Genomic DNA, 14,954 nt, shown 5'->3' with positions numbered 1-14,954 from the left:
CTGTACATATTTATAGCAGGAATTATCTATGTACATGAAAATAATATAACTTTTGTATTATACACCTGTAGACTATGATATTATGCTTTTATAGTATTATTTCAAGTTTCAACTGCAGTGTTTACGGGCAATTTTATATAAAAATAATTTTCAACGAGAAAACATAATAATATATTGTGTCATAGTTAGACTTTAGTTTTATTTTTCTGTATTTGATAACGTTTGAAAGTAAAAGTTTTATAATATGTACGTTGAATGTTTTTATATTGTTGTGCGTTTATGTTCATTAATCATACCTTGAGATCAAATTTATTTATTTTCTTTGTTTTTTTTTTTTTTTATATATTTCTGTTTTGTCTTTTTATTTCATAAGCATTTTATGACAATAAATTCAAGAATCCCTTGTTCATTCGCAATGAACAGTTTTAGTAATCAGACGCCTTTGAGTTTGATATATAATAAATTATGAAAACTTCTAATTGAACAATAATCTTCAACTTTGATATTCATTTAAGCGGTTTAGTTGTATGTGTGTAATACAAATACATTTCTAAATTCAATATAAACAGTAGAAACTACTCTTATGTTTCACAAAACAAATACATCACAGATAATCTAATATAAAGTTTTAAACATCCAATCGTGTCTTATTTAAAATACAAAAAAAAACCCACAGACTTTTACCACAGATATACGGTAAAATCAATTTATACAATATTTGCTGAAAAGTAATAGGTACCTACGTAATTAAATCGTGTATTATATTATCTTATAGGCACGATGTTTAATTTTTTTTTTTTTTTTATTGGTCTAGAGTTCGGCAACTGTGGCCACTAGTTCACATTTTATACAATTACCAATATAATTTTGAGCAAGTGAATAACAATAAAATTATTGCATATAAATATAAAAATATGGTACTTTAACAAGATAATGATAATACTTATTTGTATTACATTGTGTGCGGTGTGTTGTTTAAATCTTGATAAAAAGAGTAAAATTATTATATAATAATGATTATTATTTAAGTAGAAAATGTTTTTACCTTTGTGATATTGTTAATATAAAAACAGTATTGATTTAATAACAATAAACAAGACGTATTATTGAATATTGATGGTCTTTTTGTTATTGAATTGAAAAATTAAAAATATTATAAATGGCGATAAAGCAATATTATTACCTACCTACCTGTATGGTTAATTAATTTATTGGAACCACAAAGATGAAAATTTAAAGCAATTAATCTTCATCATAAATCTTCGGTGACACAATATTTTGTAATCGAACATTCAACTACTATTCATATTAAATATTGATATTTAATTTTTGGTATCTCAATCTTTTAATATAGATTCAAGTCTGTTTTTCTGATGACCACGCATAATAATATTTAAAAAAAACCAACTTGAACTACAAATAGAAACAACCGGTTTGTAAAAATCCACCATAAATAAAACAAAACAATATATACTATACAACATGAACATTTTTTTTTTTTAAATACGAAGGAGAAGATGAGAGTGCTGCGCTCTGGTGTACAGTATATGCGTCGAGTGTACGTGTTGTCGTTGAGTAATTTACCATTGTAATACACACAATAAATTATTGTACACGAAATATCATTCTGAGCGAAGACAGTCTGTCTATAATATGAAGTATATTTCATGGTATATTTAAAATGCTACTATAGAAATATATTTTACTATCAGTAATGCACTAGGTTAAATTAACCTTTGCCGAACACATTGCATTTATTATATTATTAATATCTAATTATTATAATTTATAACCGTCATATATATTATTGTTATAAATTTATGAGTCCATACCGTCAGAACAGTGTGAACAGGTTCATGGTATTAATAGGTTATAGCCGCGGTACTTAGAATTAATCTAAATGTTTTTAAAACGTAATAGTGTATAATATACGTAATCGTTTCAAGTCCTAATGAATAATATTTTTGAATTGTGACTAAGTAATTAAAATCGTCGTGCCACTGTTTGAAATAGACTTTAACAAAAACACATTAAACAACAAAAAAAGTAAAGGAAAAAAAATCAATTTTTCTATGTCTGTTTGAATACAAACTTATAAATCTTCTACACGACAATACGAGTATGTCGTATTATTATAATTAAGACCGTTACATTATTTATAATATAAGTTATAATACATGGCATTTCCATCATGAAATGGAAATTTAAAAATTAGTAGACTCGCGTAGGTCGTTTAATATTTAACTGATACAGTGATACGTATATAAACAATATATTAAGTACATATTTTAATTTTTATAATATTATGATGTACAAAAATGGTGTACCCTAAATAATTATCCATGTAAAGACTGAACAAAATGATTGATCGATCAAACGGTTTTATATTACCGTATAGTTCAACGGGACCTATTATCAAAGAACTTGTATTATTTAAAAGTAGTATTTTTACAAAAAGTCACTCAAACATAATTGCACACTTGTTGATTTTTTTTTTGAGAGAGAAAATAATGTTTGATATTGAGTCCTCTGAAAATATTCAACTATACATTCAGTTGAAAAACTACGATTTCCTGTACGATTCTAAAAATAAACTAGATTCTTCAAAACCAAACCAATGTCGTATTATTCTTTTGGTCTGAATTTCAGAACATTATTTTCTTAGACAACGAGACCGCCAACTGTGACATAGGATTTCCATCGATATACTCGCGGTAATTCGAATTCGATGTTCACATCCTCCTATTTTTATCCTGACAGTTGCAGTATCTATCTATTTCGATTTATTACGTATCCCGGCATAGGCTGTAGAAAATATAAGTTCACAATGAATCATTCTGTCATCTGCGTTTAACCAACGTGCAAGTCGAAATAATTCTCTATCTAAAATTTAAAAATATTTTGTTATTTTTTTTTAGTTATATCCAAAAGCCATTACCGAAATTATAATATAGGCACGGTATATGATTTATAGCATCGTCATTGGTTCGAGTAATAGGTACGCTATTTGATATTTATTTTATACATACACTATTATTATTATTGGTTGAACTTTCTTGCATATTTATAGCGAAACTTATATTAATTATAAACGCAATAATAATTATCGCTGTTCAAATCGCGTCGACAATGTGAAATATGTTTTAAACTTTAAAGATTTACTGTTATTAGTTTCGAAATTTATTTTTCATAGTATATAAATGTACATACAATATTATATTATATATAGTTTTGCAAGTTTTTTTAAAAACATTTTATAATAATAATAATATGTAATACGTTTTAAGTATAAAATTAATCATTTATATTTTGTACATTATATAAAAAATAGTTGGCCTGAAAAATGTATTAATTTAACAAAACTTTTGTCATCGTTTGGCTAATGTGCAGAGCATATAAATTATGAGAATTACGCGTATGTAAAAATTAGAAAATATTAATTGAGTACTTTTTTATTTATTTTTAAAATATTCTGCACATTATATTATGAATATTTTCAATTGTCAACTTGCCTTATACCCTAACCTAACTAATGGCTGACAATTCAACTTCAGCATAATATAATCATGTGTGTGACGTATTTTGTTTGTCAATGGTCTAACTTACAAAATTATAATACCTAATTTGACCTTCGAACAATAATTGTAACGTTCAAATCAGAATGAGTTCGATGTATTGAAATTAATACATTCAACACATATTTTCATTAGGTACATATTATTATTACTATATTTTTTACTAATAAAATTAACTTTGGGTCGCCACAATATTACGAAATAAGAATGGTTCAAGTATATCTCCCATTGCCTAAATATCTATTTCCTCTCCTTCTGACATTATTTCCAACCTCTTGGTATTGGATGATATACCTTCCTGGACACGAAGAATTAATGTATCAGCCTACAATAATAATAACGAAAAAAATTGATATTCGCATGTAGCCAAGTCCAAACCACAAAGGATGATTAAGTCCAACGTGGAGTGTAGATGACTTCCCTTTCCCACGGCTTGGAGTGTTAGCTAGTGAATATGAACTATGAAGTTTCGTTTTCTGAAACGCCTGAGGTAATGTGTGTAAGTTATGTTAATATATATCTGGCCTGTGTTCGTTGTTTGTATTACCTAAAATTTATAATTATTTGCATAATAATATTGTATTAATTTTTCCCATATTACGACCATACGGTGAATGACCATTATTATAATATTATTCAACGATGAAGTATCTCCACAGGGAGGCTTCTACGTCATTCCATGTCATATTTTATTTTTATTTATTACCATATTTTAAGCTTATTCTTCAAATATGTAACAGATGGTCTAATAAAAGAATTTTGAGAAAAAAAAATTATAATAATATGTAATGAAAACTCGGCATCTACGAGCGTCTGAGAAACTTCGTTAAGTTTTCTTTCTCTTATTATTATTATTATTATTATTATTATTATTATTATTATTATTATTATCATTATCATTGGTATGAGTCTTATATACGTATCATATATGCCAGGGTACTATTATATATAAAATATATTTGTGTCAGTAAGAACAAATTGTTCAATATGATATTTTTTCATTTTTTTTTTCGTTTGGTGGTTCTACACCCGTACATCACCAAAATGAATTACGAGCTTTTAATGTGTCTTATCATTTTAAATTTAATGACCTTTAATACTTTCCTCTTTCATTTAAAAAGATAAACCTAATACAACACAAAATTCATATATTCCGGTCCGAGTAGAGCTCGCTTAATAAAATACGTATTGTATATAAATATATTACCCGTAAGAATTAGCGGACCCACACTTTCACCTATAACACCCGTCTTGGAATAGCATTACTGAACCATTACTCATTGTATTATACTGGAATCAGGGTTTTACTTTTAGATGGGACTATGGAAGTCAGTATAGATCGTGTATTTAACATTTGAAATCAATTTCAGAAACATTTCATTTGTTAAATTTCATTCCTGCGAACACGCTTTGCTTCATACAATTATACTTAGCGTAGATAAAGTTAATGTAAATAAATACGGCGGGCGGCCACGTGTGGCTAACAGAGCAAGAAAATTGTTTTGAAATATTCTATCAATTGTATAATTATTATTTATAATTTTCAAAATTCAACACTCGGGGATTGAAATCATATAACTTTAGTTCATTCTTAGCTCTAGCACACAAATAATCTTATTTTTATTTTAACGCTTCTTAATTATGCATGCGTTATTATAATATGTATATTACTTGAAAATAATTTAAATAAAACGATTTTGTTCATATTTTAATGAAAATAATCATTTAACGAATAAATTAGAGTAGAATTTCCTTATGATGGAATCGCTCGGCACCGACTGATTTTTCCGTTATATACAGGAGTTTCAGTTATAGGGTGACTAAAATAAACGGGATATCGGTTATCCTAGACGGTTGTTATTTTTCGTTATAAGGAGGTTTTACTGTATATTTGTATTTTAACAAACTTTCCCTGTTGACCAATTAAATATGTTTAAGATTATACTACAAAATAAAGCCATCGAACTTAAAACCGTATTTAATGTAGTAAGCAGTGAACCGAGTTCATTCTGTTCATCATATTCTAAAAAAAATAGCATGTTTCTTTAGCAGTTTATTAGGTTAGGTTAGGTTATTAGATTCACTTTGAAACAAAGTTTTGTGGGGATCAAAGTTTATGATAACACTAATAGGTAGCGTTATATTACGTATGTACACCAGTATACCACATGTATTTTGACATTTAAAAACATCGACCACCTTGAATAGCTATCAAACCTGGGCAAGTTAATGATAGTTTTTAATTTTAAAAAGTTTTAAGTTAATAGTTAATCTAATTTTTTTTTAAACTCAGTTAAGTTAAAAGTTATATGAAAACTTACGATTAATTTTTAACTTAATTTCAGCTTTTTAACTCATTTATGCCTAGGCTTGCAGCAAACTACGATAATATTCAATGGATATCGCAAATAGTTCATGAATAACAACATTTAGAATAATGATAACATTTTGTTACGAACATATAATTATAGTTCGATTTATTTTTTTAAAACTATGCATCGCTGTTTGTTTGTGAAGATTTTGTTTAAATGTTATTTCAGTTTTTCTGTAGTTGCGGAATAATTTAATGTTTTTACTTGTAATATATTATATATGCTACTTTTTTTTTATACTATTTTAAATTTTAAATTGTTTCTTTTATTTAAATATCAATCTATATTTTGTATTTCGTATTATTTTGAAAACATCGAGTCTTTACCTTTTGAATATTTATCAAACAAAAAAAAAATATAATTATTCATCAGAATTTCAGTTTTTGGTGAGTGGAGTATTATTTTTATTTTTTTAGGTACTATACATACTCCATCAGCAATACAAGGTGTAACAGATAGAACTGACTCTTGGAATAACTTTTGTTCTAATCAATATTAATTTTTTTTTTTATATATAATTTATAGTCATTTGCGCTACACATATATTATACAAATTATTATAAAAACAATTTCGATACTAAAAACATTTATCTTAGTCAAATAGTTTATTTTTTAGAAATTTTTGAAATATCAATATTTTTTTAATTAAACGAATTTGGAACTTCATAAATTTTTTCAAAATATTTTTTTGAGGAATTTGCTGATATGAGTATATTTCTTAAATTATTTACTAATCATATAGTTTTAACATTTTTTGTAAGTAAGTAGCATCATTTTTTTTTTCGTCAATTCTTTTTGTTACACCTTGTATAGTATATACGATGTAACGATGTAATATGGTGTCTAATATAATAAAGTACCTAGTAATGTAATAACATAATATAATTATATACAACTATAAAATATAATAAATATAATTATTGCAATTTAAGACACATTCAATGATAGATGACGTTATAATGTAAGAGTTAACTAAATGCATCACACTGTATATTATAATATTTCTTTCATCTCCATTAGAACGATGTTCGAACGTTGTAAGTATATTATGCTATTTGAATCATTTTTCTTCCAAAAAATCCACTGGTAATCGATCAATACGTGTTTGTGTAACTCTGAACGTTCGATCGTAAAATAAGAAAACATATTATATATTTTCGGGATGTATTTTATTAGGTGTGACAAGGCATTCATCATAATATGCACATCGATGTGTCATCAAGTTTGTATTGCATGTTATTATAATAATGTGATGTGCAAATAATATGATATAATATTTTTGGGACACTTGATAAAAACGGCAATCGTATTTCATTTCGGGACATCCAAAAATTACAATTTACACACAAAAAACTATATTTTTCAAGTAAATATTGAAAAATAAATCTATAGTAAAAAGGATAGATATTATAATATTACATGTAAATTTTTTTTTAAATAATTATTTACTAGAATTGAAGATGATGCAGTGATATTATAGGTATTATAATGTTATTTATATTCGAGGCGTGGTTTACAAAAAAATATGAATAAAATATTTTATTATTAATCGGTAGGTATAATCGATACTGTTAGTTTTTATTTATTCATATAATGTTAAAATGATTTTTTTGAAATCACAAATCAGGATAGTATGCGTACAATTTAATGAGGCTTTTTAGATGTACCTCCGGTACCTGCCTAATAAATGATTTTATATTTTCATGTAATTGAATATTAAATAAAATTAAGCATAGGTGGAAATTGCATTAAAGATTGGGAGGTGAGAGCTGAATCGCTTCTATACTGTTAATAAGCTTAAAACAATATTAAGATATGTTCGGGCGACTCGTCAAAACCTCCTGCCTGCGAGACAATACTTTTTTCCAGGATATGGTGACCCGCGGTAACCGTATAGTGATGCAAGGAAGGACTCGACGACGGTAACCGCGGTAACGGTCCTAGACGTCTATAACTGCTGTGGAACCGGACGAAGAGATTTGTCAGGTGAATGTTTTGTTGCTGTGCTAATGTGCTATGTAGACATAGACGATAGACCGTAATGTATAGATAGTTTATAAGGTTTTATAACGCGAGTGTTTGGGTACAGACTTTTAAGCGTGCCCTCCCCGCCGTTATCGCACTTTTGTGTCCGCGGCTCGACGTCCGTTGTGTGTTTGCCGAGCAATCCGTTCGACGTCGTTTTGACGTTTTACTTCCGCCATTGCGCGCGTTTGTCCCGAGTTAATGTCGCAACTTTTGTGTCCCACTAGACGCCCGTTGTGTTCGCCCCTTACAATTATTCGTCTGAGAATCCTTTTACGTCCGCCATTGTCAGAGCGTTTGGTCTCGAGTTAGTGTCCAGCCAGACACGCTCGTCGGTGTTCGCCAGACCACCGGACGATCCGTCCATTCCCCCGTCGACGTCGCGCCGTTATTGATCCGAATAATATGTGCATTAAAAAGTATAAAATCAGTGATGCTATAACTTAACGTCTAAAATATGAAGTTTAATATGTAATGTTTGAATAATATGTTCATCACTTGAATCAGATAAAATTCATTGACATGCAAAATTTTCAAATTAGCGTCCCAGATAATTCTAATTCAAATCTAATAATTTCCATATCTAGAAAATCAAAATGGGATTTATTTTCAAACTTAAAATATTTACCGGAGTATTTTTATTGAACCATATTGTACCCCCGGTCTGAAAATATAAGCATATTTAGTTTGACCACCGCATCAGCGTTGATCGATATCTATATACAGTACCAGTGGCGCTGAATTTTAAGAAAAATTTACTACTCAGTCCAATTGACCATACAACAGCCCCAAACTCATAGTTCGTAGATTTGGATTAGGTTATTTGGGTGGTAACGTTTTTAAGAAAAGTGATCAAAACGTAATGGTTAAGCACCACTGTACTTGTATATATGTAAATTATGTGTATATGCTTGTATACAATTCTGCATGCAACACGGGCATAGTTACATCTAATACCTAACTGGGGGAGAGGGGTCCAGGGGTCTGCCCCCCCCCCCGAACTGCTTCAAAGTAGAAAAATAACAAGAATAATGAGTTTTTATATTTTGAAAGTAAATACTATGAGTGTCCAGTTTCTGTATTAAAAAAAGTGTTGAGCACCAAATTATTTTCAGTTACGGCCTGGGTTACAGTGTTTATATGTAAAGATACGGTCCCCATAAATACCATTATGGCTGAATTTTAATTGTATTAAAATAGTGGAGTTATTTTCAGATTACTGGAGGAGGGAGATGAAGAATTTGAATTATTTTATCCTCAAGCCTTCTTCAAAGATAGCCACTAATAGACAATATATTTACAAATTACGTGAAAGTAAAAATGCTTTCAAGTTTTAATTAACCGTCAATTAAATAATAATGAGACAAAGTTTGGTGAATTATTTCGCATAAACCGTAAACAGTTCGAATTTTTAGTTTCATTGAACAATATAGAATCGTGTAATAAACCTATCAATCAAATTAAGAAGCTAATAAACAATTATAGTCACAGAATGCCATTATGGTATTTACTTGATAAAATCTATTGTTTTAAATGATGACATAAAGATTAAAGACAAATATTTTTCATAAAAGTATTTGCCGACTGATGAATCAATCTGTTCGATTTTATTCGATTTTCGCATAAGAAATATTAGCCGTTTTAAGAACTAAATTGGTGCCACTATTTTTTCAAGACGCTAATACAATTGATTTTAATGTAAAAGCAGCCGAATTCTGATATAAACAGAATTATTCAAATTTTGTTTTGGTTATTGACAGCAAACATACGTAGACGCATTCCAAATAAATCGTGACCTTTTTTCCATAACTACATGATTTATTTTTCCACAGTACCTATTTACTAACAAAACCAAATCCCTTCATTCATGATTTTCACCTAAAAAATAGGGGCCAAGTGAAGGTATTCCGAAATTATCTCTGCGAAATCCTTAAGATATTTCCCACCTCAAATTCGTAACTCGATATTATAATTATAATATAATTTGGTCACCAAATTTCTTGGACTAATAGGGCCTGAGACGCTAACCGCGCCTATATTTGACCGAGTTTGCATGCATTAGGTGGTACAAAATTAATGCCTATAGTAGACTCAAAAACTACTGAACCGTTTTCAATAAGATTTATATCAATAGATTTCTTGAGAATTGGAGGGTATTTATAGCCTATTTTTTAAATCCCTGTATAAATGGCTAAAATAATATTTGTTTTGTTTATTAATTATTGGGTAGCCATTGGTTGCATATATTCTATTACCATTATAATAATTACTATAGAAATATGGCATATACTTTTTTTTTATAAATATATTTTATAAGAAAAACAAATCCTTGGCACGAGCAACAATGGGAGGGACACCTAGTGTTATATATACTCATTGGAGTGAACAGTCGAACAGCAAGAGAATAACTACCATGAACCGAGTGATACGGTCCATATTATATTATATTAAATTTATATTACTATAAATGTCAATGTTTTATTCTATCCGTCTCTAATCCATTATAATATTGGACTTTTTAAAATGTTCCCCGTCGAATGAAAAGCGTCACGATCCAATGATCTTTGGCAAACAACAAACAACATGCCTTCGTGATAATAGCTACTGTCGTACTTTTAAGCCTGTTAAACTTTTTCAAAGTACCGTGAGATGACCGCACTGATACTATATAGGTACTTAATTTGTAAATAGTTTTCATCCGATGTCAATCGAGTTAAACTTTAACATTTCACAAAATCACAGTATATAACCACAACTATTTTAATCTTGAAATTTTTCCTCTAATTAATATTGTTGCTAATACATATTAATACACGTTGAACCCTAAAAGATTTATAATAATATATTAACTTTCAAATGTTGTTTTTTTTTTACTAATAAATTTCCATAATATGTGCCTAAGATTAGAACATAATAAATAATAATGATATAAATATATAATATAATAATGGGTGAATAACAATAAAATTAATGAACTACAAGGATAGAATGTTATACGTATGGTAGGGATTTTGATGCAGTGTAATTATTGTTCTTTTGGTAATTTAAGACATATCTAGCTCTTTAAGTGGGTAAAGATGCATTATATGATACTGATAATTTTTATTTCGGATTTCTTGACAAAATACATAATATTTCACATTTTTGGGCGTTTTTTAAGTTTATAAAGAATTTTAGAAAGTTTAGAGAATTTTTCACCTCGTAAATAATTATTGTATTAAAATACAATAATATTAGACTAATAAATTAGTATAGTTACATAATTCCATAATGGCGAAGTTTATAAATATGCAACACTCGTCGACCTTTGTTTCATATTATTTACAATTATTTAAAAACTAATATTCATGAAAATATATTTTCATATTAAGAAGTCAGTCGCGTTCGGGGTAGTCCCTTAATCACTCTTCTCTATATTATGTTTTCTACATTCTTTTTTTAATTACATTTTAGTTTCTGATCTAAGCAATGTGTGTATTGATTTTACAATGTTATGTGTGTGTGTTTTTTTTGTATATATCTAGAAATTCGGTCACTCAAACAGGTGTGAAAAAAAACATACCGGGATGTTTGTACGTTTGCACCATATCATTTACTTGGGTCAATATCCCGGTCGCAGTACACTGTGAAGTAATTTTACATCGGTTCGGACCAACGAATTTCTAGTACACTATTTATAGTAATTAAATGCTTTGATTTAAAACTTCAACATTTTTTTTTAGGTAGGTGAGTGAATCTAGTTGATACTTTTGGGAGTTCAACATTACTCGAAATGTTCACAAAATGATTTTATAAACATTTTATTTATATACATGGTACATTTTGAAAATGTTTTGAATCTTTTTACGCTGTTTAGTCATATTAAATTTTCCATTTTAAAAAAAAAAATTCATTAGTAATTGTCGATAAAAAAATTGTTTGATTTGTGTAAAAAACATTAAAAATTAAATACAAGATTTCTTATAATATGTTGTTATTAAAATATTAAACATATACAAGCACGATTTTTAACACAAATATGTTTTTGGGCTAGATACACTATAAAATGTTTCTGACCAATGTTTAGTAAGGTTTTTGTTTTCATAGTTACACATATTTATGATTCGTAGATTTTCTTTGTAGAGAAAAATATCAAGTACCACGCCATTGTTTTTTTTTTTTTATAAGTATTCAATGTTCAAGTGTTGCCAAATATCATCAAAATTCCGAAAATTTTAAAATTATTTTGTATTTAGTACCTAAGTTTGTAGTTTCTTAACAGTAGGTACTTATTTCATATTCTCATTTAACAATTACAAAAGGTATGGAAGTAAGTCTTAAAAGAATGGTATCTATACCGTCTTTATAATATTACTGCTTACGGCCAAAAAGATATTGAAGAAGTATGAATTATGATACTGAAACTTAATATTAAAGAATAAGTAATGAAAAAAAATGATAAACAATAATGTTTGATCGTTTACCGTAAGGTTCAAATGCATAATTTGTGAAAATATTAATATTTAGGCAGTCAAAGTTCACGAAAAAAACTATTATGCAAATAATAAAGTTTCCCTACATTAATATTCGGAAACTGTATAGCTGTATCTTAGATCCACAAACGTTTTACGATAGGAACTAATATTATTATTATATAACTGAAAATATATTATAATATAATAGTCACCGATAAAGATATATAGTCGTCAGGGCAATAAAGAAGACGAGTTTATTGGCTGCGTAAAACTGGAATTTAATAAGTGAAAAATGCAAAATAAATTTCCATCAAAAGCAATCGTAACTTTTGATGATCCAATTCGTTCTCGAGGACGTGCTTGAATTTTATAATTTTGTTTTAATTGTAAAGGAAATATCGACAAATTTATGCACCACAAAATGTTTGTCAAATAATCGGATTTGTTGAATGTCATAGTATTATGATTTATGTTGGTTACATTATGTTATTCGATTTTAAAAACATGATGCATTATTATACGCAATGCTTTATATTCATATGAAATACAAGTTTAAAATAAAAAAAGATAAAGATAACGTAATTTCATCTACGTAAACAATATGTTTTATGTATAAAAGGAACAGAATAAAATTGTTGTATTTATATTATTATACTCATATACGCACGTAGAAATGCTACCTACCTTTGATATAATATTACATTTCAGTTAACTTAGTATTTTCATCGTGTATTGTGTATACAATCGTGAGATGTGTGCACAGTAGTTCAAAAATAATTAGTTTATAAGTTAATTATTCAGTCACTATATATCGGATCAAGTATTTTCATTCTTTTCCACTTTTGAATTTCATTCATGTTGTACGAGTTAAAAATGTTTCATCTGACAACGACTAAATAGGATTTAGACAGGCAGTTTTTACTCTTTATAATTGCAAATTAAAAACGTTTGTAACTATAACGACTGGTTGTACATATACCCCAACAGTTTAACAACATTAAATAATACTTGATAATTTTTAACTATAAAACAATATGCTAATATTCAAATATCAATTTCGGTCTAATAGCTATTTTATTGCTATATTTTCATATTATAGTTTCTATAAAATCACAGCCATACTAATTGAAATTTTCCGAACAACCAAGTGAAAACTTCGGGGCTTACCTTCAACAATGTATTGCCGCTGACGGTCGTCATCTTGGTGATATAATTTTCAAAACACGATTGTTCAAAATGGGATTACCCACTGTTTTTTAATAAGATAATCCACTTTCCTCTAAGTTGTATTGTACATTATTTATGGACCCTCAAAACTCGACAGTCCCACAATCCGTATAAAATTATTATAGAGACTTATTGGTCAGAAGTAATCCAATTTTTTTTTTATGCTTTCACAGTACTTCAATGTATCTCTAAATAAAAATCCTATCCCTAACGAGTAAGAGAGAAGACACGATTCGATAAAATATATTTGTTAATACAAGTTACCATTTCGACTTTGAAACTTTTCAGAATGTATTTTTTTTCAATAAACTAAGTACAGTACAAAATTCTGTGAATATAGCTGCTAATAAATATCTTAAAAGTATATTTACTTCCAAATTAGTCATATGGGTAGGTACTCGAAAATCCACCTTATAGTGTTTAAGGAGAGAAGAAAATGCTTTATACAGTAGAATATTATGTTTGTTTGTACAACAGTATTATTTTATCAGTTTTACAAATTAAAATTATCTTTCATGATTAAGTTATACGGCAAACACGTTATATTAATTTGAAACGATTTTTTATACCTAATACATTTAAAATTAGTTTTTTTCATGATATGATAATATAACAATGATTCATTAAAAATAACTATACCTACTAATAATACTATTATGGTGAGCTTATCGATTATACTCATTGAAATGAAAAAAGTGTTATTATACTTAGAATTTTACACAGGTAATATATTGATTTTATAATAGCTTTATTAACACAGAAAAAATTTATGAAAACGTAATTTACTTTTATACAATTTATAATTTATACTGGTAAAAAATGGTAAAAACGAAATGAATATAAACATTTTACCAAAGTAATATTTTGAATGATCAGTATTTTTAGAGTATTGCTGCAGTATGTCAACACTGACATTGATACATTAGATTAATCTGCACTATTGACTCGTTTTAATTGATATGACGTTTAATATGTTTTTGTACATATTAAACAATAAACACAATAGACTACATTATATTTCTTTAACAATTATTGCGCTCACTTAAGTAGATTCTGCGGAGGTTCAAATATTTTCTTGGTGGAATAAAGTTTTGTTAAGAAATAAACGAGATTCTTATATGAAACGGAACTTTCTCAAATCTGAATAGTTTATAAAAAAAGTATTCTTTTTCGGTTAAAAACGTTGTGTGTCTAAATATTTGCTAGGTACCACAAAATATTATTATAATCGTTATATATTCATGCAAATATTACTTGTCAAGATACGTTCGTATCTCAGTGTATCAGTGTTTGGATTTGAT

General features: G+C 27.8%; 1 protein-coding gene across 2 annotated transcripts in view; it reads right to left on the bottom strand.

Annotated features, from left to right (window-relative positions):
* The window catches only part of LOC100161716 (tachykinin-like peptides receptor 99D), a 272,402-nt gene that overhangs the window by 67,561 nt on the left and 189,887 nt on the right, over nt 1–14,954 (bottom strand). The gene's annotated exons all lie outside the window — the stretch shown is intronic.

Source organism: Acyrthosiphon pisum, chromosome A3 (genome assembly GCF_005508785.2).
Source record: "Acyrthosiphon pisum isolate AL4f chromosome A3, pea_aphid_22Mar2018_4r6ur, whole genome shotgun sequence".
Taxonomy (NCBI): domain Eukaryota; kingdom Metazoa; phylum Arthropoda; class Insecta; order Hemiptera; family Aphididae; genus Acyrthosiphon; species Acyrthosiphon pisum.
Note: the sequence above shows the minus strand (reverse complement) of the source record. Positions and strands in the feature narration are given on the sequence as shown.